At 39.9% G+C, this 26,252-nt stretch overlaps 1 long non-coding RNA gene across 3 annotated transcripts in view; it reads right to left on the bottom strand.

Moving 5' to 3' along the window:
• LOC139613179 (uncharacterized) overlaps window positions 1-26,252 on the bottom strand; it is a 36,915-nt gene that overhangs the window by 4,558 nt on the left and 6,105 nt on the right. The window contains exon 4 of one of the 3 annotated variants that reach the window (XR_011686695.1): window positions 17,546-25,528. The exons of 1 other annotated variant lie outside the window; for it this stretch is intronic. This is a non-coding gene — a long non-coding RNA (uncharacterized lncRNA). Of the gene's footprint in view, window positions 1-17,545; window positions 25,529-26,252 lie in introns of those variants that run through there. One more of the 3 variants, XR_011686693.1, reaches the window with a different exon arrangement.

Genomic DNA, 26,252 nt, shown 5'->3' on the forward strand with positions numbered 1-26,252 from the left:
AGTATATTTTTTTAACCTCAGACATAGCCAGACTAGCTTTTTACCTCTACTTCTAGCCTCCCAGCTCCAGTTCCCCAATTAAGCACATTTCGAAACATATTGACCTATCCCTTTAACAGATGAACCTATAGCGCCATTTGTCCAAAATAAACCCAACAAATTCACTCTCTACTGTCCTGTCAATAAAGGCAAAAAATATCTTAAAAAAAAAAAAAAAAAGCATCTGATCGGCGCTGCTGCTAAAAAAGTGCGTACGTCAAACTGGCAGAGGTTTCGGGAAGGAAGTGGTATTGAATGACCTCTTGTTTAGGACAATGTCACACTGCAGCCCACAGTATTTCTCAGCGCGTGACACAATAACGACTTGTTCTTGCCATTGAGCATTGTGGCTCTGTTTGGACTGGAGCCATGGCTGCGCTGTCAGGATTTTGCTTCCCCTCACCAGCTCCCCAAACAAACTCTAGACTATACTCTGCCTCTCTCTGCCACATAATGGCGCCTTCTTCTCGCACAATACAGTCACTAAAGTACATGAAGTGACAGCGGCTGATGTAACTCTGCGGTCACTGAGGCCATTCGTCTCGCCTGGCTTGCTCAGAGGCACGTTGGCAGGATCCGAGCGGCTGATTTCTCCGCAGCAGCCCGGAGCTGCCTGTACGCCTGACACCATAACTCATGCTCGCCTTGCCGGGATGTAATGGTTAAGAGGAACATTGTACGCTACAGCACTAATGGCTGAGGAATGACATCCATTCTCAATCAAAGCAGATTGAGGGTGAGCTATCCGTTACGAAGAGGGATCGCCTCCTTTCCTTTGACTTGATTAGAGTGGTCGGCGAACCAATAAACTCTGGGACAGATATTGATGTAATTGCTGAAGCAGCTGGTTCCTGTCTGAGTTATGATCCATTGTTTGAAGGGGAAAAAACCTAAGAGGGGGGGGGTCAGAAAGAGAGGAGAAACGGTATGATACAATAACCATTTGTTAAGAGAGAGAAAATGAGGAAGTGCACAAAACTGTTTGCACAACAGATATAAACAGTGTGGCTGAGCGTGAAAGTCCTTCAGCTATTATCTCAACAACTAAATGTTCCCTTCCACACTTTTATAAATCTTGCCGTCTCCCCTTCAGTGACATTGTCAGCACTCATCATACCTGAGAGCTTTTGTGGTTGAACATCGACAATTGTCCTTGCCGAGGTCTTTCATAACTGACTGGACAATTGAATTTTCTTCAGCTGTCAGTTTTGCTTTGTCTGAAGCTTCCACTCAGACGCTGTGTCTGAATTACTTTACATGGCTCTAACATTCATTTCTCCTTTTCACACTTCACACTCATCACAAGATTATTATGCTTTTATTATGCCCCCCCCCCCCCGCCTTTAGTTGGATGTAGTGCTCTAGACATGAAGCTGAGGAGTGAATTTGTGACAAGAGCATCAAGTGTATGTTTATGCAGTAATGATCTTAAGAGTTCTTACAGTCAAGTGGCCACTTAAAAAAAACTGATGCTCACATTTTCTCACAGAAGAGGAAACGTATTGTGAGGTTTCGTGTGGCTCACATCAACTGCATTTAAATATTTATGATAAACAGAGAGACATGCCTAAGAGGTTTCCCTTGACACAGGCTCTAAAAATGTTATCTGGGGAAATATGTACTTTAAAGTGGTCGTCTGCTGCCACCTAGTGGTCAAGCAGGAGTACTGTAAGTGTAGTGCAGTCACTGGGGAGACATACACTTAAGCACAGCTGCACACATCAACTGCACCTTGTCCACACAGCATTTCCTATTCTAAGTAAAGCCATGACCTGTTTTAATGTTTAATGTTTGCTGTTTCGCAGGTGAGCAGAGGCCAGAATCAGCACATTTCAGATGCTGCTGCACATCATCATCAACCCTGTCTTCTACTAACGCGACCTGAATTGCCTTGTTGTAAAACTTATAAAAGTTTGTCCTGAAACTGATCCTTCATGAACATTGGAGCCCACTGGGAGCCAAAACAAAGGCTCTACTGCTCATGTTTGTGCGGTATTGTAAAAAATACTTGTAATAAAGAACAGAAAATGATCTGTAATTTAAATCTAAATGTGCACATAAATATGATTTCCACTAGATGGCAGGTCGAGCTCAGAGACTCGCCGCCTCCGTCTCTTTCCCCTGAAGCTGCTCAAGAGTTTTCCATCTAATCATGTCTTATTCTGCTGGGAGCTGCCTCCCGGAGTATCACACCTGCCCACTTCCTTTTCGTCTCCATGCCAGGGGAATGCAGTAACCCGCTCCCACAATGCACTGCAGCTCCCCTCTGTGCGGAAACACTGTAGTGGCGCTGTGAGCATATGGCACTTTCTTTAAAAAAATAAATAAATAAAAAATAAGTGAGAAATGAACCTTTACTATGAAATGCTGTATGTAAATGCTGGCAGGCGCTGAGGCTCACGGGAAGGGAGGAACACTGAATCCCTGGGGCGTCAGGTGACACCTTTTTTTTTTTTTTTTTTTTTTTTGACGTTTCAAACTTTGCCTTTGAGAGTAACAGAGCAGCTTGTTTTCATATGCAAACATGCGTAAACTGGGACTTGAAACTTTTTACTGTGATGGTAACAAAAGTGAAACTCTTCAACCATCAGTCCTCTCAAAGAAAGAGCCTCTACAGATACAACCTGAAATTCATTAAAGCTCAATGCAATTAGATTTTTTTTTTACTAAAACAGAAAATATGAGATGTTTGCCTCCTTTGAATCTTTATGCATGAGGGAAGGATTTGTTGATATATTTTACATCTTTTTTGTCAGAGCCAGCTTGGCCAGACAAATGTGATTCAGGTGTAAGTTTATTTATATAAAGAATTTAAGTCTTAACATGCAGAGGGACCAGAACACAGGACTCTGACCGGATAATTTCACTGATTCACTAATGTCAATACATCTTTGACCTCTTATAACCTTATTTTTTTCAGCTACTAAAACATCAATACTTGAATGAGCATATATCATCCTCATTATCAATCCTTTGTGATTAATATGAGATATAGACATTTCAAGTAATGTGAGGACTTTTAAGGGGAAGTGGATTATCTTTGTCTCGACTGAGTATCAATATCCCCGTCCATCCTCACTTATCACATTCTCGGCCCTTTGTTTACTGCAAACCACACTGTGCTGCATTGTTTGTCAGGCTGAGGGAGCCTTGATGGAATCAGAGTCCATTAACATGGAAGGCAGCGTCGAGGTGACTTTAGCTCCTAATTAAAAACAGATGTGTCCATTTAATAGTCTTAATACTTTGTGGGAGAGCGAGACAATCACCGCAGAAATATCTATTTGCCTCATTAAATCGGGAGGCTTGATCATGATGAGAAGCAGGGTAATGAATGAAGACAGACATGTTTACCGGGTTGTTTAAACAGTGTTTGCTGGGAGGAGAGAGGGTGGAATCTAGATGGACTGTTGCTTGGTGGTGGAGAGAGGAGGGAGACCTCAGCTAGGCTGAAGACTGATATGATGAATGACACCTGAAGTCAGGTAAAAATGAGGAGGAGGAGGACAACACTACTGCGAATCATCAAACTATCATTTTGTAGGTTCTTTCATTTTTCAAAACGCTGTGACCTGTTTCAAGGCTTCACAGTGTCACTGGCAGTGATTTCAGACCTGTGTTGCACAGTGAGACTCTAAACTGGGTTGTATTTTTAAGAGAGAAATTCAGTATGGTTCAAGCAACTTTGCTATTACACATATTAAATATTTCATATTGAGAGGAAGCCACCAAGACTGGAAGCTAATGATGGTGAAAAACTGTTGGAATTTCCATGTAGATGTTTTTAGTCTTCAGCAAAACTAGCTGCTCTGTGAGGCTATACTTAAGCACATGTGTGTTTGAGCTAAATGCTAACATGCTAACAATGCTTGCATTCTGACATTTAGCAGGTATAATGTTCACATAGCCACTACCTTATTTTAGCTCGTTAGCATGCAAGCTTTTACTAATAAGCACTAAACACAAAGTACAGCTGAGGCTAAGGGGAATGTCATTAGTTTAGTATTTTTGTATTTTGTCCCAACTACCGAAATAAATTATAAAAATATTAAATTTTGAGCTGATGGTGGCGCTAGATTACCAACAGCAGAACTACAAGTGGATTTTTGGCATTGTCCTTAAAAATAAGTGAAAAAAAACAAAATAATAAATAATAATGATTTAAAATAAGTGTTAATAATAAAAAAAACTTGGCAAGTTAATCAAGAGTAAAAATAATTGTTGGCTTTAGCCCTAAATTTCTGTTCAATATTTAGGTGTGTCTGAATGAGCATTTATAAGTTTTATATTCAAGAAAAATAAGAAAGATTCAAGAAAAATATTTAGATCAAAGGGAGTTTCATTTAGTAGTTTTTGTTTGATTGACAGCTCTCAGCCTATCATACTCTATGTGGCTGCCACTCGCTCATCCCTCCTCTGCTCCATCATGGCTCCTTCCATTTGCCAAAATTTGGATTTTGTGGTTTCAGTAGTCGCCAAGATGGCAGCAAACGCTGATCCCAATCCAGACCTCAAAACCTCCTAGATCATTTGGGACATCACAGATGCTACATCCATGTTTTCTACAGTGTTTCATACACAATTAAAACTATGAGCAACAACACGTCCTACAATCTAATTTGCTGGTATTTAGAGTTATTTAAATCGTACATTGAAAACAGCTGGTGGTTTTTCTTTTCTGTTTGCTGTCCCTTGTTACTGTTGGTGCCACTGTTTATCAGATAGCAGTAACCTACAAAAAGTCATGTGAGATATTATCTGCATTGTGATTGGCTGTTACATTAACATAGAAATGAATGACTGATCAAACTCACTTCCTCACAATCATGATCAATGAAAATGTTTTAGTCGGTAGTAGTTGCTATTTACATTCAAGTGTTTTTTTAAATGTCGGGTTAGCCACTTTTTTACTTGCATGGTATATCCTAAATCTAATTAACACTGGCTCTGGAAAAATATAATGACATGATGTAATATTCTCAAATTTCCTTGTAGCTTCCAATATGAAAAAGAAGCTTAATATTCTGTCCAAGCAGTAAAATATTTCACTGTTACATTACAGGAATAGTGGTCTTCATCATGCTTTGACTATAAAGACTATTTTCATTAACTACCTGGTTAATTTATTTTGTTTAGTCGACAAAATGTCAGACAAATAGTGAAAAATGCACACATTCCAGACACATCATGTCCTAATAGTTTGTTCCTAAAAAGGTTTTTACAATGGCCATTAACAATAATATTAAACACAGAAAAGCAGCAAATTTGTAAAGTTGGAGTGAGCTAAAGTTTGTCATTTTGCTTCTTAAATGACTTAAACCATCAATCAGTTGTCAAAATTGTTAACAGTTAATGTGAAGTTGATTGACTAAATGACTTAACAGGCTGTTGACAGGGCAAGTTGCCTCGTCAACTGTTCAAGATTATCGAGGTATTAGTGTGCATAATATGCACGTCAACTTCATTTAATTCATAAAACGTCAAGCATTTAGTAAGACAACCGCACAGACACGCGCACACAAACACACGAGCCTGCACAAAAGCAGAGCTCTAAGCCCGGCTGACAGGTTGTGCAGTATGACTGTGCTCTTGTGTGTATGACAGGGACAAAGATGTGTGTGGACACTTCAGCCGTGCTCAGGGATCTACTGTCACATCCCATCATCAGAGCGGTGCATTCACACCAGCCGCCGCTCCAGGACGGCTCACTAAGTGGGTGGCGAACCTTCTACGGGGCGACGGAGGTGCTCATGTAAGGATCAGTGTCAGCGTCACAGCTACAAGCTCTGCATGGTGAACTTGTATCCTGCATCATTTAAAAAGCCCTGAAAATTAAAATAGTTTCTGATTCATTATCAACTGTGTTTGCCAGTTTATCTACGAGCAGGAGGACTGTGTTCTCTCTGAACAGAGGCAGGACTCGCTCACCCAGATTGACAAAATCAAGTAAATATACAAAAGCTGATACAGATCAATTTGAATCAGTGATCAGGTTATGATCATATCTGTGTGTGCGTTACAGGTCATGTTTTTATTTGTTGGTATTCAGTCTTTTTCCAAATTAACTTTAAACAATTGAGAATTAGGCATTAAAAATAAAATTGCAGGTAATTAAAGGACAAAAACAAAAAGCCACTTCAGCTTCTGGAAGTTTGATTTTTAAAAGTTTATATGATGAACAACAACAGCACAGAAGCGGGAGGTTGATGTACTTGACAGGGTGAGGGGTTTACATTGGCTGATGAATGAGACTGAATATTGACAGTTATCATTAATAAAGCCATGAACTGCAGAAGTCAGTCACTCCCCCGTGAGATTACTTGCATCCTCTGCTTGGATTCAAAAGCTCGGCTGCACGTCTCTCAGTCAATCATCCAGTGTATAGGTTGTTGGTGAAGTTGTTAGCGTAGATAATGAGCTAATTGGCACTGGACGGATCTGCTGTGTGTGCTGGAAAATAAAAAGTTCCCCAGAGACCTGAATTCAACTCCAGTTGGGAGATGGAGGGGTTGGGGTGTGTGTGTGTGTGTGTGTGTGTGTGTGTGTGTGTGTGTGTGTAGTTGCTAATGTAGCGGAAGAAACATGAGAAAAGGAAGACAGCTGAAACAGACACATTAGCAAAAGTCAAAAAGGAAGGTGAAGGTTAAAGAAAGAAAGTGGAGAGTGAAAAGAAAATATGATAATGTAAGAAGTTTAAGTCTGAAGGCAAATGTGAGACTGACACTGACAAACTGTGCTGGGTTGTCAACATTAAAGACAACAATTGAACAATTGGCAATATTTCATAGACTGGAGTGACTGATTATGAAATAAAAAAAATATCCACAGTGCTCAAGTCTGACACAAAATCTGCAAAAATCATGATTTTATTTATGATAATGAATCTCTATCAGGCTCATCAGCAGCTTCTTTCCTGCAGACTGATGCAGCTTCCATTGCAGGTTTTGCAAACCTATGTACACCAATTCACAATGCAATTTCTGCACTGACAGCTCATGTGACTTTAACTTGACCTTGATCATATGGCCATCAAATTAGTTCATGAAGCCTTAATGAAAACACTTGCACACTGACTGCAAACCACAAATGTATTTAAATCTATCAGTGTCAGTCTGATCTTTGTCAGGTCAAAATTTATTTTAAATTCTGACTTAGCTTTTACTGTAAGTACAAAAAAAAAATTATACTGTTTGCCACCATGAGGGCCTGTGTGACGCCACTTTTGTCAGTATGTATGTATGTTTATGCAGATACCCAATGTACTATAAACTGAAGAGCATCCACTGTGTGATTTATCCGGCCCTTAAAGAGACTCCAACAATAGCCTGAATACTAATAATATAATATCAACCAGGATTAACTATTCACAGGGCACATGATAATGATCAAACCAAGTACAGCACAGCTTTAACCAACCAATCACTGTGGGTTTAGCACAATGTTATGGACACATACACATCTTTAGCTACATAAAACTGAGGCAAAACACTTTCACTTCCACACTCAGTGGATATACTTGTTGTCTATCATGAGATTAACTGGCTGTATTCACCTGTTCATACAAGTGTCTGTTCACTGGCAAAAACTGTAAAATATTTTTTTACAAAGCTTAATTTTGACTTAAAGTTGTTGTTTTCAACCTAAAAACTGTTTTTTGCAGTCCAATTCTGATAAGTTCCCAACTCCCACTGTCCATTGTTCACCATTAAAACACCAATATCAGCACATTGCTATTGATCTAACTACACTTTAAATGTCAACCATCCCTTGAGTAAAGCCTTATCAGTGCTCTGGGACCCAGACGGAGTCGATTGTAAACATGGCCGCACGAGCGGGGACCCACCTGTCTTCTGAAGGGTAATTATTATTATTAGCACTCTGAATTGCAGCGTGTCCCCACGAGGTCTCCAGAACAATGAAGATCCACATGGGTGCTGTGACAGGCACTCTTCTAGGTATCAGAGTGAGTCAGCTAGACGTTAATACCCAGGCTAATAATGGCTGCCAAGTGGAGCTGACACTGAGCTAATAGCAGCGGTGAGGGACAGGCAGGTGACACCGTTGGGACGCTGCTCACTCAAACTTGGCCGTCCAGAGGCCTCATCCTCAGGCTGTAATTAGTAGCCAGTGACAACAGAGGGAAAGCAGCATGCCAAGCAGGTACACAAGGGTCTGAACAACAATAATAATTACCAGTCATCAAAACAATCAACACCCTTTGCTGAATATTCTATTACATACAGTCTACGTTAAGTTCACCCAAAACAAGCACAAAACTTTCAAACAGCTTTGAAACTGTAATTGTACAAACTGTTCAAATTAATCCAACCTAGTTCAGTATATTACTAGTAGAAGTTGAAAACTAAAATCATTTTATACTATCATTTTTGGGGGACAAAGTCAGATAGGTACGGTGGCTCCGAGAGCTCAATACACTGCAGCTTAAGAAAACACAGGCAAACAGACAAAAGACAAAGCAACAAAGAAAACATCTTCATTGATTTGACAACACATTCTGCAAATATTCACAACACAACAGACGAGTTTCCAGCAGATAACAAAAAAGTGATGAGTGGGGCGTCCCTGTACCTCACCTGGTAGAGTGTGTACCATGAAGGCGTAGTCACAACCACAGCAGCTACGAGTTCGAGTCCGACCTGTGGCTCTTTGCTGCACATCAACCCCTCTCTCTCCCTGACTTTCCTGTTGTTGCTGGCATGAGTAACTTTAAAAAAAGTGATGAATCCACCTAGGATACACTTGCATGGATGCATTATTATACATATACCATAACACATCCATGAGCACTTGTAGTTAAATGCTTTTATCTTCAAAAGTCACAAATCAGTGAATAACAACTGCGTCCCAGCCCAGTTCGTCACTTTTTAGCGTCCCCTGGAAACACTTCCATTGTGCTGTGAATATTTAATTGTCAAATTGATGAAGAAGTTTTGTGAATTTGTTTGTGTTTTGTCTATTTTCATGCGTTTTCTTAAGCTGCAGTGCGCTGAGCTCTCGGGGCCACCACAGATTTTTAGGCTCTAGTTTGTGACGTTTATGGTGATATGTTATATTTTTCTTGTTATCAACAAATCCCATAAAAAGACCAAAACCGACATTAAATGGAACCTTCTAATAAGTGTTTTGTGATTGATTTGATTTATCTTATTCCTCTGGTGTCAACACTGCATGTACCTTTATAACAGCGAGCATGGGCACTGTAGTTTATTTTGATTAAATCCCATATACACCGTTCTGCTGCTGTAAATAATACCTTTATACACCAAATGTTATTAATCCACAGCTAAAAATAGTCCCCATGAAAATGCACAATTTACCCATTTTAAGTCCTCAGTAGGAACCAGTGAGCTCAGTGCTGGTTGGTAAAAACTGAAAATATTTTAAGCACAGTAACCCATTGTTGCTTTTGGTCTTTTAACTTGATTTGATGACAATAAGTAAAATACACAACATCTCCTGTCTAATCCTTTAGGTGAATTAGAAGTATAGGGTAAACTAACAAAAGAGTTGGCGTTACTGTATAATGAAATCCAATAATACTACACTATGAACAACAGCCTTCAAAACCATCATCATCTTAAGAATTATCACTCTATCAACACCTCACTGACAGTCTCAGTAAAACATCACACATTATAAGCTATATACAGACAGCTTTTGTTGTGACTTGCTCCTGGGTTCCTTATATTTTAAATGTGTTCATTAAATTTATACATTATACAAAAAGAAGCAGCTAAAACGACCTGTGATGTCTTCTCACTGTAATTTTCATGTGATGGTTTTATCATATATATCAGCACCCAAATCCAACAAATATATTGCAATTTGAGTTTTCTCTGTGCTTTTCAAGAGCTCAAACAGATACAGGCCAACAGGAGGAAAAGGTAACATGCAGAAATGACAGAACACCTTGTGAGAGCAATGAGGTTTCAAAAGTGCAGATGTAGCTTAAAGCTAGAAAGCTTTGACATTCTACATTGTCTCTTAAATTCATTGCTGCAGTGAATTTTTGCTACAATAACACTTGATATGGGGGGGGGGGAGAAATCATAAAAACTGTATCAACTTCGAAATAGTTCAATAATCTAACAAAAATTTACAAAATAAATAAAAGCAACTTACAAAAGTTCTGTAACTCTGAATCTAGAAAGACATGAATCATCTAACTACTTCACTGTTTGTTCATTTTGCACCAAACTGTTTTTTTTTTTTATTCCAGTGATGGGAGCAGAAATGAGTGCATAGCAAAAGCTAATGTTTTAACAGCAATCTAACAAAAATGAGGTACAAGCCCATTATCCTTCCTCAAAATACATATCAGGCCTTTACCAAGACACAATTTGTGTCCTCACTGATGGTCTAAGATGCAATTACCACATCCAATAAAACAGCACACATTTTCATATTTCATTGTCCCCCGTGTATACAAGACTGAGCTGTGGATTTACTGACCTGCTATGCTCAACTGGCTGAGTGTAGCTTTAAATATGAATGCCACACGTCTTACGTGCATTACATTAGAATCCTCTCTGTCTTGTTATGTGGAAGTAAATGTGGTCTTAAGGACATCAAACATGTTTCAAACTCAAGTAGACAGGATGGGGGACTGACCCCAAGTCTCTTATTTTACAAGTGTGTTTTAATCCCACTGAAGCTGTTTAAATCTTCTAATCTCATTTCTCCACATTCAGGGAAAAAAACAAGAGTAAACTTTAAAGGAACAAAAGAAGAAAGGCAGTTTATTGAAAAGGACTGATATGTAACATCACTTGATATGATGGATTTTTTGATTTGAGGCCTCTTTCCTCCACCATAATCAATTCATTACTGTATTATTTTGGCATCTTGTGAAGATCTGAGAACACTGTGTCATACAGAGAAGTCAACATAACCCTCTACTTGACTCTTCTAGATTTGAGGCCACACCCAAAACCATCAAACAAAGATAACATCTGCAGCTTACAGAAGCATCTGTGAAATTATTTATAGAATACTTTTCTGTGCTTTTACTTCATTTACAACCTTATGAAATACAGAACAAATACACTTTACATACTGTACATACAGAGTACTATACTGACTGTGATAAAAGGATTTGTTAGTTGACAAAGCTCTCTGTTTGGAGACCTCCCAATGCGGCTGTTGCTGCTACACAGTATCTAAAGGCGACCCCTCGCTGCACTGAGCCCAGGGGCTGATGGGAGTTCTCGGGGGAACCATTAGTGAGCGGATCGGCAATGTGGCGCGCAGGGAGCGAACGCAATTCATGGGAGAGCACCAAACTCACAACACTCTAACAACACCTGTCACCCCTGCGCCTAATGAGAAACACAATTAGCAATTAACAGTGCGATCTGTCAGGGCTAATACCTGCCTCCCTGCACGCGCTCACACACTCACACACTCACACACACACACACACACACACACACACACTTACTTACTTACTTACACACACACACACACACACACACACACACAGCCAGGAGGAAAAACCAGACCCCCTTCATCAGCACTTCCATGCAAGTATGAAATGAGCCCAAACAAGCGGATCAATTAGACAGGTGATGTAATGTTGTGAAACCTAAGCTGATGCCTCGGTGGCAGATTTTCTAAACAGCGTCCTCGCTGATGCTCCACAGTGACTTTTAAGACAGGAATTAAGTGTGATTTTTATAACTCAGCAGGGAACAGAACGTCAAAGTTGGACGCGCTGCATACTGGCCATAGATCATACAGCGTGGGCTATTAAACTGTGTGTGCAACGGGAAGTTTGTCAAAATGCACTTTGCTGGTAGATTTGGTGCTCTATTCTCCTGTAAAACAATTGCCGCCGTGGGGATTAACAGAAGATGAACTGAAGTGACTATAAACAGCACAGGCAGTAAAGTTCTCTAAATCAGCACATTCTGTGTTTGTCTGGATCTATGTTGGCTGCTGCCTCACGGACCAGCTTCCAAAGATCGATCGATAGAAAGACAATATTGATCCTCACACCTCCTGGTGTTTCTCATTGATCGTCTTTAAGGGAACATTTGAGGACACTTCCAGCCGTGTGCAGGTTTCAGTAACGTCCTCCAGGAAATGGAGACAAACATAATGAATAAACCGCACAGAACTGAACACTGTTGTTTCATGTGTCATCAGCTCATATATCATGTTAACATTCAGCACCTGCTCTTGTTATCATGGAAAATATATAAATTTTTTTATTGATATCACTTATGCTGCAGTGGAGAAATGTGCTGAAACTAATGACCTTAAAAAATAAGGCTGGTGCCATGTCAATTCAAGACTGGACTAAATAAACAGCAGCACATTCTCAGCTGGTAAACATATAAAGTAATTGATCCGACACAGTTTTAAATACTTTGCCTAGATATTTGCACTTTAATTTGATGAGACGGAGAGGTCAGAGGTCAGGTTTGGACCCTGCAGCTGGCACAGATTCAGTGTCTTGCACAGTGACACTTCAGCAGAGCTTCAGTCTGCTGCTTTCTATATATATCAGTTTAGCAATTATGCTCAAGTCTAATTTAAAATTATGTCTATTTTAAATACAGACATAATGAAAACTTTTGCATTATGAATTTCTGGTAAACTGTCTGTAAAACACACATCCAGACTCACACCCACCAGCATAAACACTGCCTGTCTCCTAATTGGATTACACCAGTATGCGTGTGTTTGTGTGTGTGTGTGTGTGTGTGTGTGTGTGTGTGTGTGTGTGTGTGTGTGTGTGTGTGTGTGTGTGTGTGGCATCTCCAGCATAGTAATTGTGTCAGCCTTGTTGGTCAGTGGGGAATTGAAGTGTTAAATCTAATTCTGAATTTGTATCTCTCTTGCAGAGGAGGGGGAGATGTAGCGTGAGTACCAACCATATGTCACCGTCCCCAATTCAGAGGGATTGAATATGGATGAGAAACAACTCACTGTCCTGGCGTCGCCACCGGTAGCAGGTTTAGACTGTGACGGCGTACGCTCATTTGTTATCAGCGAGGAAGTGGAGCTGTAGACACCACCACTGCAAAACTGACAAAAATGTTCCCTAATGAAGATAAAACTGATTCAGTGGCTTTGACCCTCGTGTTTCTCTGCTATAGTAGTTCTCAGGATCACCGAAAAGGAAGTATTCCTAAATAATTAGCATGAATTGGTGTTGAATTAATTACTCTGTTTTAGTAACACATATGTGCCTTTCGAGTTTGTAAACTAAACATCTCATTTGGTCCAATATTTGACTTTCTGTCAGCTGTTTGCTCAGTGTTATCCAGGCTACAGTATGTGCCAAGCTACCATGATTCCAAAATGATGACAGCAGTCTCAGGTGAATGATGTAAGATTTAATTACAGTCATGGCAACATTTCAAACTACAGTGTTGAAATACAAGTTGAATGTAGGTTGTGTGCCTCCTGATCTAATCTGTGTGGCATATGTCTGTGTGGTCCAGGTCATTTAACATAACTTTGGTTAAAAAGCTCAAAATATCATCTGTCTGACAGAAGAAACTGATTTGGACAGTGCAGCGTGAATGCAGAAACTATATTGGGAACTCTTGAAATGATAATATGATGTGTTATTGTTTTATACTGTAATTAACCCAAGAAACACGTAACTGTTAATCTAAGTAAATAATAATAATAATAATAATAATAATAATAAAATTATTATCCATATTAGGGGTGGGTGAAGATCATATGATCATCATCTTTTTCAGTAGAATCGCAATCAACAATCTCCCTACAGATTTAGTTGAAGTGATGTGATCACATGACTAGTTTTACATATGGTTGCCTGTACACAAAGCTTGTCACTTAAGTTCAAAGCTAAAGGCCCAACTCACAAATCTCTGCATCCTGTATGCGCTCTGATTTTATTCTGAAAGTCCTGGTAGTTGTGATTCATATCTTTCTGCCACTTTGACGCTTTTTTCAGATGTTTGTCTACTCGCCGCTCTTCTGCGTATTTGTTTGGACAGTGCTGTTATTTATTTATGAGATGCTATATGTAAGTATTTTAATTTTAAAGTTCAGCTGCTGCTAACCAGCTAGCCTCGGCTAATACCGCCCTGTGTTCCTACCCAAGGCTGCAGAGCAGAACAAGGACTGCTGTCGCCAGCTGCAGTGAGCGGGCTAGCTGTTTAACAGTTCACAGCGGGCTGGTTAGCAGCGATTATAATTAAATATCTAAACATAGAAACATTTAATAAAGTGATCTGTACGATTCAAGTAGATCATATGCTGAAATAAGACCATGCTATAAGATATATATTTCATGTATAATATACATATATATATATATATATATATATATGTTGTTATTGTCTATTGCTTCAAGCTTAAACCAAGTCATAACAGTTTTGTCTTTTCTCCACTTAATCAAAAGGAAATTCACAAAAGTCAACATCACAGTGCCACACTACATATCACACACCATAGCAGTATAAACCATATTATGAAGCGATCAAGATATTTACCAGCAGAGGTGGTTACGTTGTTTTCTTTTCTCCTAGATAAAAGAAAACATTACTGGAGGAACTGAATATGCACCACCTCATGCTCATTTTTCCATTCAGGTTTGTGGCCACTAGAATCTGCTAACTCCTGCTTACAAGTGCAGGCCTGACCTCTTCACCGGCACTTGTATTTACATTAGCACACTCAGTGTTGACTGGTGTTGCTGACTTGTGTTTGTACTTCAACATTTTCTTTATTTTACAAGTTTGCTAGTAGTTAAGCTTCAGGAAATTAAAGAATATATTTCACCATGTTCCCTGGTTTTCATTCAAGTGTCCAAATCTGTTTCCCCTGCACCTTCACTGACTTCTTTGAATTATTCTACTAAATGTGACCCCAGAGACAGACATATATATACTGTATATATACTAATCTGCACAATACATGCAAGTATCACATATAAAGTATGTACATTGTTTTGACTGAGTTTACTTGGCTCTGTGTTGTTGCAGAAGTTACACTCTCTCCTTATCATTACTGAGAAATATTTGCCATTTTGGTTGATCCATTGCTCCGCCAAAAAAAGCATCATACCTCCCGAAAATGCCAGTGTGACCTTAGTGGTGTCAGCTTGCAGTGAGAAACCACTCCACTGAGCCTAATACCACCTCTTAAAAAGACAAAAACAACCCTCTGTTTCAAGTGGATTCATGTTTAAAGAAAAGGTGACACTGCTGAAAGTAGCCTGGAATTTTCAATAAATCAGTCTGTAAGCATTTCTATGACTATGAAAGTCTTTACAGCAGGACAATCATTTTTACAAACTGGACCCTCAAAGTGTACTCGCAGAAAAATGGCATAAACATTTGAATCACAGAAACAGTCAGTGTTGATATAGAACAGCCTGCTGCAACAAATGGTGTGCTATACCTTCCTATAAAACTGTTAGCTACTAAGCAAATGAGTATTAACAGAAAGGCATTGACTGTTGGAAGAATAAATATCATGATAAAGCAACAAGATGATACCATGTCTACTGAACTATTTTGAAATGGTTAAGTTATACAGTCCCTGCTGCTCTGGGCCTTTTAGTTTTGTATTTTAAATCATGATCAGCTATGGAGGACAGTCACAACCAGGCTAGTCTCTGTCCCGGGAGCTTCTGAAACTTAATGCAATCACTCAGTCATCATTTCCTCTGTTGTTTTTTTGTGTGTTCCTCTGGTTTACTGGGACAAACTGACCTCTACTACAGCACTCACTATTAGAAGTCGAATGTCAAAGGGATGTTAAAGGTCTTATATTGTATAAAATAGGATTTTCATGTCATTTTTTTATAATGAAGCAGGTCTAGTTTTCTATATTAATACTGTGAAAGTTTCAAAGCACTCAGTCCACAGAGAACTGCACACAGCCTGTATTCAGAAACTGAACCTTAAAACAAGCCGTCACAACTTCTGAAATTTTGTGATGTCACAACAAAGCAGTCACCGCTCTCAGCCATTCCCCAAGTCCCACCCACCTGGACTAACCATCTGACATTGCAGGATTTGGTTTCTCAGAGTGTTTACCTGTAATCAGCTATATTTTTATTTGATCAGTCAGATTAAATTAAGATATAGTCAGCCAATCAAAAGAGAGGCTCAATACCTCTCTTCTGACTGGCTCACCTACCTGTTGTTGCTAGAGCTCCAGAGAGAAGCCAGATGTCTTATGGATATCAACTCTTAAAACACTGGAAAAACTTTAATTATGGGACCTTTAAAAGACTTTGGTTTCACATCAGCACTGTTGTCAAGAGCTCTCCAATAGATGAGGGCCAGCCTTATATAAACTGACACATGCAATGTAGAGTACATGCTGTTGGTGTATTCTCAGTGCAACACAAGAGTCTAACACATTTAGGTAACAGCTGAGGGATCCTTTGCAACATGTGCTGTCCTGTAAAGAACATGTATCGGGACCACCACCTGCCACAGCACCGGTATTAGAAAATGATGTAACGTTGAATGAAAGTATAAAGTCAGACCCAGAGCTGAAATGACCAATCCATCCACCAACACCGAGTTTCCAGTGCAGAGTCTAAGAGACAGGAGGTTCAACCACCACATTAGTGAAAGTCAGATGTTAGCCGTCACTTAGTTAGAAATGTCTAACAAATGTCTAACTAACCTGGAGGCTGGATTAGATTTCACTGTCAGAATAAGACTCCTCTACCCACAGTGGTCAGCAGGTTGTGCACAAGTGTTCGCATATGAACAAACAGACAAGTGCACACATGCACACGCTCACCTCCTTTTCATTAAGACCGAGGAGTGTGAGCAAACTTTGCTCTTGTAATTGCCCTGCTCTTGCAGACTGTTTGACAGTCAAACAGCACTGCGGTCTGGCTCTTCAATGTGCCAAAAACTCCTTAACAAGCAGTGATTAATCAGAGGCAAGGCTGTGTCACAGTGCAAATTCACCGTCGAGAGCAAAGCACGAGTAAAACCTGTCTTTTATTCTGCCAGAGAGGAAAAAAATGACCATTTCAAATGAGCAACAGAGAGAGGTCAGACTAAATTTTTGCTTCTCTCACTGTGGTATGTCAAGGCTCAACAGACATTTGCTGGGACTCTTTCAAAGCTCTGTCCACTTTGTACAGCTCTTACCTTCAAATCTCTGGGAAAACCTGATGTAGCAGACACAGAATAAAGCTTTGTTCTACACCATTAACAACTAGTTTAAATAGTTAATGGTGAGGTTGAGGAATTTTGTTCTCCTACTTTTAGTTCTGCTATGGCTCTGACAAGTACATAGTTGGGCCCACAGCTCAAACTGCTGCTGTTGCTGTTTCTTTCATACTTTCAACTGGTATAACTTTTACGTTTTTTTGACTTTTCCAATTTTGAGTCTGCGTCTCAAAGCACATGGCTCAACCAATCAACTTCATGATGTTCAAGTCCACATGACAAGTTGTGATTTGGGAGATGAGTGGGGCAGCTTCTCTGCGAGCCTCTAACACCCTTCACTATATTGGTTCGCTCAGACATTTATGTGCATCATAGAAGGAGCATAATGTCAGCTGCACTTGATTTACAGTGGTTCTTGGGCTTAAAAGCAGTGGGTAAAATATAGTTTGGCATTTTGAGGCAGGTCTGCACTTCATGTTTTAAAGTTACAGCAAGGTGAAGCACAGTGGCCAGTGGCGTTTTGGACATTTTGATCATTTAATATTACAACTAAATGTCTTTTTCTTTTTTTTTTTCCTCGTTATTTTTTGGGCACTTTGTCTTTATTATAGCTGCAGTGAGAGAGGGGATGACATGCAGCAAAGGGCCTCAGGTCGGACTTGGTGTTGGTGAAGATGAACAGACTCATTTCTGATTTGTTGCTTCACTTCATGCCTGAACATACAATTTCCTTAAGTAAAAATGGCATTGTTCTCTCCGTTGTAGCCCATCACATTTAAATCAGGGGGATTATTTATGTCCAAATCTTGCCATAAAAAACATTTAACCTGCTCTGACCAGCAAAGATTGGCTGAGCATGCTCGCTCTTGTTCAGAGATGCCCTGCTTCACACCTGGGAGCTGCCCAGAACAAACACAGTCCTCTCTGCTGCCGGCCACTCAGCAGCTCCATTGAAATAACCGGAGCCTTGAGCCTTCATGTAAGTGCCTTGATCAAGGGCACATGTGCGATAATTGCTGAGGGAGAGCAGAGCTCTGTTGCTCATTTACTTTCCCTGCTCAGATCTTCACTGCTGGTCAGGGGATCTGAACCAGCGGGCTACTGATCACATATTTTCAGGGCTATTCAAGTGAAAAAGGGCTACAGTGAGTTTCTCACAATGGCCTGAAGGAGAGAACAGAATCCTGGCAGCGTTAGGGGGCATATGGACAGATTATTATTCTTCATAAACTTGATATACTGTAAATGCTCATTACTGCTGAACTTCGAGAGCTGGATGGTAATTTTCCTTGAGCTTGATAATTTTTGGGTCTGTTTAGAAAACCATTGGTGTAAATACTGCTATATATGGAGAAATAACCTCTCTTACATTTTGTTCATTACAGTAATCGTATCTAACCACACACTCCAAATACTGAAAGCATTCCTCAGTTTACACCTCACACAGGGCGTCCCTTTGTCATCTGGTGGGACACTATGGACCACAAGCAGTCAGCTTTCAGCTTAGATAAGACCCTCAGAAACATGGTCAGACTGACAATTTTATCCTAAACAAACACATTACTATGTTCATGCCATTAAGAATCATCAGTGGGCTGGCAAATGTGATAAAATGATTTATTCCTGCGCAGATGTTTTGGCCACCATAAAACCAAACAAACAGCTGAACAACTTTATTTCAAAAATACAATAACTACTTTTTCTCCATCAACAATTAGAAATACGCTGTATATATTCCCGGGATTTCCAAAACCACTATAATGAATATGTTGGGACTAAAAATATTTATAAAGGCTGGTGCAGAAGTTCCCACAGTGATGACAAGAAGTGTAACTACAGTATATCCGGAAGCTCAGTGTCAGTTCCTCTTCACCATCATTATCTCTCATCTCCTGGCAAACTCGGGCCACATCTATCAAGTCTGCAGCAGCTCTCTACCATCAACACTTGTCTCTGCCCTGCTCCCATTCGACTCTTCCTCATCCTCTCTTCCCCCCTCTCTTTGTATCTTTCAAGCCTTTCTCTCTTCTTTTTCCAGCCCAAGAGAGGAGACACGGCCATAAATCTCAAAGTAGCTAATGAACTGCATTTAACAATAAAATGCACTGGAAATGGAACATTTCATTTACAAGAAGATCAATGGCAGTGACAAACACCCTTCTCGGAGCGACTAGTTAGCGGGATGATGTTCCGCAGGCAATCCAATCAATCACCGCACACCGACGCCGAGATCAATCAAAGGGGGAAAAGGAAGAAGGAAGAAAAAGACTCCAAGCCTTTCTCTTTCCACTGTATTCATCGTCTTTATTTAAGTAGGGATACTAATCACTCACTTAAAAGTCCACCTTTTCTCCTCTTATTCCTTGCGCTCTGTGGATATTCTCTTTGTCTCTTTTTCTTTATATCCCATTCTGTTTCTCCCTCTTTCTCCCTCTCACCCTCCGAGCACCGGGGAAGGCAGTTGAGAGGCAAGAGGAGGAGAGTGAGTGATAACCATCCGGGGAGTCAAGTGCTCCATCACCGCCATCCCCATCTGCGACCCGACAAGTTCATAATGCCAGGCATCTGCTTTCATTTATAAAGGCCTCACTTAGCCCTCACACACACTCACAGTCTCTCCAGCTCTTGTGCTACGCCCTCCCCTCCTCCTCTTGCCTTCTCTCTCGTCACCCTTTTTTCTCCCCATCTGGCTGGATGAGAGGGAGAGTGCCTCTTCTCCTCTTCCTCACCTAATCCTTCTCATCTTCCCCCCTTTTTCTTCTGCTCAAGCCCTCTCAGGTTCTCCACAGTTAGATCCATTTCTTTCCCTTCTAGGTCTCCACCTTCTCCTCTCACACCACCCTCCCAATTAAATGAAAGAGATACACAAACTATAAAGTAGTGTAGTTGACAATGAGTAAGTTCATTTCACTTTAATTGGATAAATGGACAAAATATTTTGAGTATAAACTTACAAAAAGTCGAGATCTAAAAAAACAAAAACTCCTAATCACAATATCTTCATTTACAAAGTAAATCATAATTGGTTTTTTTTGTCGTTTTTTTAAAATAAAAACAGGAAAATCAACCTTTCAGTGTTAAACTTTGTGTTTACAGTGTTATTTGTCCATATTAACTTATAAGGTTTATGATTTCTTAAAAACTACAACAGCCATATGGAAATGTAAAATTAGTAAATGCTGAGTAACTGTTTTCACAGAAACACACATGAATATGAGAAAATTAATCTGCAACAGTTTTAATATTTAATTTTTATTTTTTTTTTTAAATGTTCTCTGTTTAGAGTTTCTCAAATGATTTGCTGCATTTGTCTGTTTTATATTCATCTTAAATTGACTGTCTTTGGGTTTTGCGGTGTTGGTCAGACGATACAGGACACCTGAGGGCGTCGCCTTGGGCATCAGAACTTGTGATTAATATTTTCCACATTTTCTTTTTACATTTCAGTTGTTACTTGCAGCTCTAATGTTTAGTTTTCTGCACTGTGATGATAACTTTACTCAGGCTTTCAGTGCACAGAGGATGCAGTCACTGCAGTCGTCTGCAAGTCAAGAGCCGCGTGGCCAGACAGGCGACCATCATATGAATCATAAGGTCCAACTGTCAGTTTCAGAGAAAACTCACTGCACACTGCACAGTCAAAGTCTGACAGAGGAGATATTTGCAACCATTAGGTGGTGCACTTCTCTCACTGTACATGCGAGGGACCTCAGGAGAAGACAAAAAAGAGAGAGAGAGAGAAGGAAAACTTGCTTTGCCCATTATGAAGTAAATTTTCTGAAATGGGTTTTTATCATGAAAAATAAAATGCAACATCTGTTGTAAATATATTTGGATACATTAGTGTGTCCTCTGAGGGCTGTATGGAAATCACAGGCAGTCTGTGTGTGTGCATGCACTCATCTGTGTGTGTGTGTGTGTGCGTGCATGCATGCTTCATTTATGCAATGAAGTGGCCACACACAGTTGTGAGCAAAAGACAGAACAGAGCATTGGACTGGAGAGTGGACTTCTTTTCCAGGAGGCTTTTGTTAAATACCTCATGAAGTATCTTTGATGGAGTACTTCAGCATTAAACTTCTGTCTGCAGAGGTAAGAAAAGGACAAATGCAGCAATAAGGGAGGCAGGTCCTGAATGTAAAGAAGCAGAGACAGACTATGGGGCTTATTACAATTCCAATACATTCATGAAAAATAAATATAAATACAAAGGTTCATCCTTTGACAGGAAAACTATCCTGGAATGATCTTCATCAAACTGTAACTATTTAGTGCAAAATACTCTCTGCTTAGTTTCAGTCCTTCTGGCTTCACTTCTCATTCATATTAATAACTAAGTGTCAGTGACAAGATAATCTAACCATGACCTCACTTGATAACAAACAACTAAATAAAAAATAACTCTATGTTTGAGTTACAGGCTTCTGAATGCTTTGGCTTGTGTTTAGACTTACAGAAACTCCTCCTGTATATCATGGTAACATATTCAACAACAAAACCACAGATAGCTCCTAACATATTAAGTGTGGCTGTAAGTGTCATCTTCCCTAAACCTGATCACCTCTACAAGCCAAACTTTTACATTCACAAACTTTTGGTTATAGTCTGCACCTGCACTATTAGCAACACATCTTAAATTACTGATCCATGAATAACAGAAGTGACAGATGTGTTGGTGTTAATATCAACCTGAGGAAAATTTAAGTCCTTATAGGTAAGACTTGCACACTTTCCCTCTGGCAGTTATTTCAGGCTAACAAGACCAGGCCCTTCACTAAATGAATGGGAGGAGAGGCACGACTGTACTTTCAATGGTCAACAGGACATAACAACTGCAGGTATAGAATCAATCTGACAAAAACCACTTAAAAAGTATTTTAACAGGTTTTACTTCTACTATTCATGTCAAGGTAAACATGTCCCTGGACCAGGATCCTGCATGGGTCCAATTTTGTAAATCTGCACCCACGCAAAGCTCAGTACTGGAACTGACCTGTTACCAGCAATTATCCATCCATCCATCCATTTTCTATACTGCTTATTTGAAACCGGGTACCAGCCAACCCCAACTGACACTGGGCGAAGGCGGGGCACAACCTGGATAGGTCGTAAGTCAATGGCAGGGCTGACACATAGAGTAAAACAATCATTCACACTCATACCTACGGGCACCTGATCTAATGTCACCTACATGTCTTTGGACTGTGGGAGGAAGCCACAGTACCCAGAGGCTACCCACGCAGACACGGGGAGAACATGCAAACTCCACAAACTCACCTGCCAGCAAATATTTCTACATTAAATCCTGACCCACCCTGAATTTACCTGTGACAAGCTACACATTTGAAAACTCATCTAGATTGTATTTACGCAGGATTTGCATGGCAGCTGGTTTTGCATGATGTAAAGTCCCATCCAGAAAACATTCACTCAGTCAGATCACACTTGTTGGTTTGATGTAAAGTGACACAAACCTAACCAAGTATCCAAAGTGACTCCAAAGGCTGCTGCATTCTCAGTCCTGGATGAATTGAAAGGTGAAAGGTTGAATCATATGCATTTACAATAAAAAGAAAAAATCATGGCAGCTAATCAGGCTTGATAAATTTATGCTGCTTTAGATCTTTAAAAAAAACTGTGCTTTTATTTTCACTGTTTGAATTTTTCTCATTCTCATGTTTATTTACCTGCAAGTACTGACCCGGTGCGGGACTCTGCCCCAGACAAACCCTTTTTTTCCTCCCAATTAAAGTCTTAAATGTTGAGTGTTAATAAAACTGCTACAATCAAAACTAGTCTACCATCAACAACGATTCTGATAATCAGTCGTCAAATTTGAGTTATTAATCAGAAATGTCAAACAATGGCTTCTCAAATGTGAGAAGATTTACATCTCTGAAATATATTTGGATTTGCACTGTTCTGTCAGACAAAACACATCATCTAAGGATGGTGACTTGAGCTCCAGTAATTAATGAATGAATATCTCCCTGTTTTCTGACATTTTATAGATTAACACATTAATTGATTAATCCAGAAAATAATTGTAATATTAACCGATAATGAGAATAGTCATTAGTTTCAGCTCTGGAATTAATATATTCTTAATAGAATCATTATTTTTGAAAAATCCATCAGGAGATATTGCACAAAAACACTCTGGAGAGAGACAACTTAATCTTTGAGGCTGCATATGTCACTGATTCTATATTGTACCACATAAAAAGTTGGTCATGTTCTGCATCTTTCACTGACTCTGCTGCAGCCGTTTACCAGGGGCTAAGCGTCCTTGTGACAGTGTTGTTGACAGCTGACAGCTCCCTCCCTCCGTGCTACTGTCTCCCCCCCAGCTGGCTGGCTGTAACACTAATGGCCGCCCTCAGTAGGAGCCAGTGGGTCGCGGGTGCCTTTGCCGTCATCATTAAGCACCATTGGTTTAATGAACGCAGCGTTTAGGAGTGCTTGGACCTTCATGCTCTGCCGCCTCATTAAGTGGAAAGCAAACTAATATGGGGAGCAACCTAGAGCTCACCTCTAGAGATATGAGAGAGTGTGAGAGAGAGAGACAGGCACACACAGACACACACACACACACACACACACACTCAGACATAATGTTTGAAGGAGGCCTTTGATGGAAAGGGCTTGAACCAAGTCGTATAAGATAAGAGAACAGTGGCTGTTACAGCTTTGAACATGTTGTAGCAGTTAGAGCAGCAACACTGGCAGTGGAGAAAATAGTAGTGGTGGTGGTAACACCATCGCCATCAATAGTAGAAATTCCAGTATCTTTAGCTAAAACATAGATCAAAGTATCAGTAGCTCAAGTTTTAGGAGTCATCGCAGTCATAAAAGTACTAAAAGTAAAAGAATGTGTAAATTTGAATAAAGAGACAGAATATAGTTTTTTCTTATAACAGGACAGACTGCTCACCTGGATTTCTGTATCAGAGCTCCGGGCTCCAGACTAACTTTTTACATTGGTTGCACTGATGCAGCTAACTTTTTCGTTTAGGTGTATCAACATTTAATTTAGGTGCACCCAAAAAATTTTGGCACTGCACCTTTTTATGGCTATTTTATCAGTTCTGAGCCACACATACACACATTTCTTTCCCAACTGTATTCAGCAAAGAAGAATATTAAGGTCAGAGCTGATCAGAGGCAGAGCAGGGACAGGTCTACATAGAATACGGGTGGGAAAAAAAAATAACACTACACACACAGAGACCAAAAATGTTTAGTCACACTGGTTGCACTCTGGAGACGTTTATATATCAAATCTGTGTGGTTCTATAGATCTCCACCAAAATTACACTAATGTACAGTATATCATGTTACTGTATGTATTGTTATTTACCTACCTCATTGTTTTTGTGATCTATCCATCATCTATCTATCCATCCATAGGATAATACATAAGGAAATCTGATTAGCACTGAATTGATCTGTCAGTTAATTGATTAGCTTATCTACAAATTGTCAATACGGACATATTTGAGTAATTGTTTCAATTACCTTTCAAGAAAAACTACCAAACAACCTCTGGTTCAGCTTCTCATATGTAAGGATTCACTGCTTTTCTGTGCTCTGTGTCATTACAGATTACCTACAATGTACCTAATGCCTTAGGGTACCTTTTACTTTGGCATTTTTCATTATCTTCTCATATTTTATAGACTTAATGATTAACTGACTCATTGAGAAAATAATAATTACAGGCCTAGCCCTGATATACATAAAAAAAGGGAGGTTTTTCACTATTTCCTGCCAAAGGTCTTTTATTCTCAGATAGTAGGATAAGATACCTCAGTGTTAATTACAGCATTTATACAATGGCCAATGAAGCTGAGTCAATAGTGATATTCTGAATAAACTATGGTTTTGAAATATATAAAGAACAAACCAGCAAAGTGCCAGCCTACATACAACATTCAAAACATATACACAGCACCCCAATTTCAGTCATGACCCAGATTCAGTCCCAAGTCTTTGGCTTTCAGAGGAGCTGTGAATGAGGGAGACTTCTCAACCTGCCGCCCACTCCTGCAGGTGGCTGTGCCAAAATCTGCCCACATCTTGCCATCCATCCTGCCATTTTGTCCATCCACACATCCCCTCCTGCCCATCCTTATCCTGCCTGCTCTTCTTTCCTCATCTCCTGTTCCCCAGGGTGGGCATAGGAAGAAATAATTCCCTCTCTACACGGGAACAATTAAGGGCTCGGCTCAGGGCTTTATGGTCAGAGGAGCAGCTGCTTTTTGCCATTTCTGGGTCCATAACTGTCTGAAATGACAACGTGGGGGGTAGAACAGCATCAAGAGCCCCTCCTCCTGATCCTATAAGAACCATAATTCTTTTCTGCTCATTCAGCATATATCACACACATCTGAAAGACAACTATAAACAGATAGCATCACAGAGTATTTGATGCCTGTGTAACAGATTGGAGATGCAGGCAGGCTATAAACATTTCTTACAGGCAGGTGCTGTGGAGACCCAAATAATTAGGATAGTTCAGTTAACCTCAGTTGACAGAGCTGACTATGGAGAGCGAGGCAACAGGCAAGAAAGGAAAATGTGAAACTCGAAGCCAGAAATCAGTACAAGATTAGAAGTGAAAGCCGTTGACTAGATCAACTCCAAAAAGACAAACGCTGAGTGACTCACTCATGAGAAACACCAATAAAATACGCACACACATACGCACACATCGCCATATAGTCTGGGTGCAAGCAGTAGTTTAAATTGACTAACAAGGTGACAGACGTACGGAGTGAAAATATTCATTGAAAGGTTCGAGAGACTCAACGGTGACGACTGTCGCCTGCTAACACTGTGAGCACGCGGCTCAAGCTATGAACTGTCACTATGTTAGCCTAAACAAGCTAACGTTAGCATTTGTGCGTGGAGCATTGTTACAAAAGATGCCAGCTGTAGCGATTCACAAATGACAGGGAAACATTTCAGCACATGAACATTTTGACAACATGTTTTTTAATATAAAGTGAACAACTGAAACTCAGTCACCTGTGTACAGATCCTTGTGCCTGTCTTTGAGGT

The sequence above is a fragment of the Trachinotus anak genome, unplaced genomic scaffold (assembly GCF_046630095.1).
Source record: "Trachinotus anak isolate AG129_WGS33_773 ecotype Australia unplaced genomic scaffold, CSIRO_AGI_Tana_v1 ptg000032l, whole genome shotgun sequence".
In the NCBI taxonomy this organism is placed as follows: domain Eukaryota; kingdom Metazoa; phylum Chordata; class Actinopteri; order Carangiformes; family Carangidae; genus Trachinotus; species Trachinotus anak.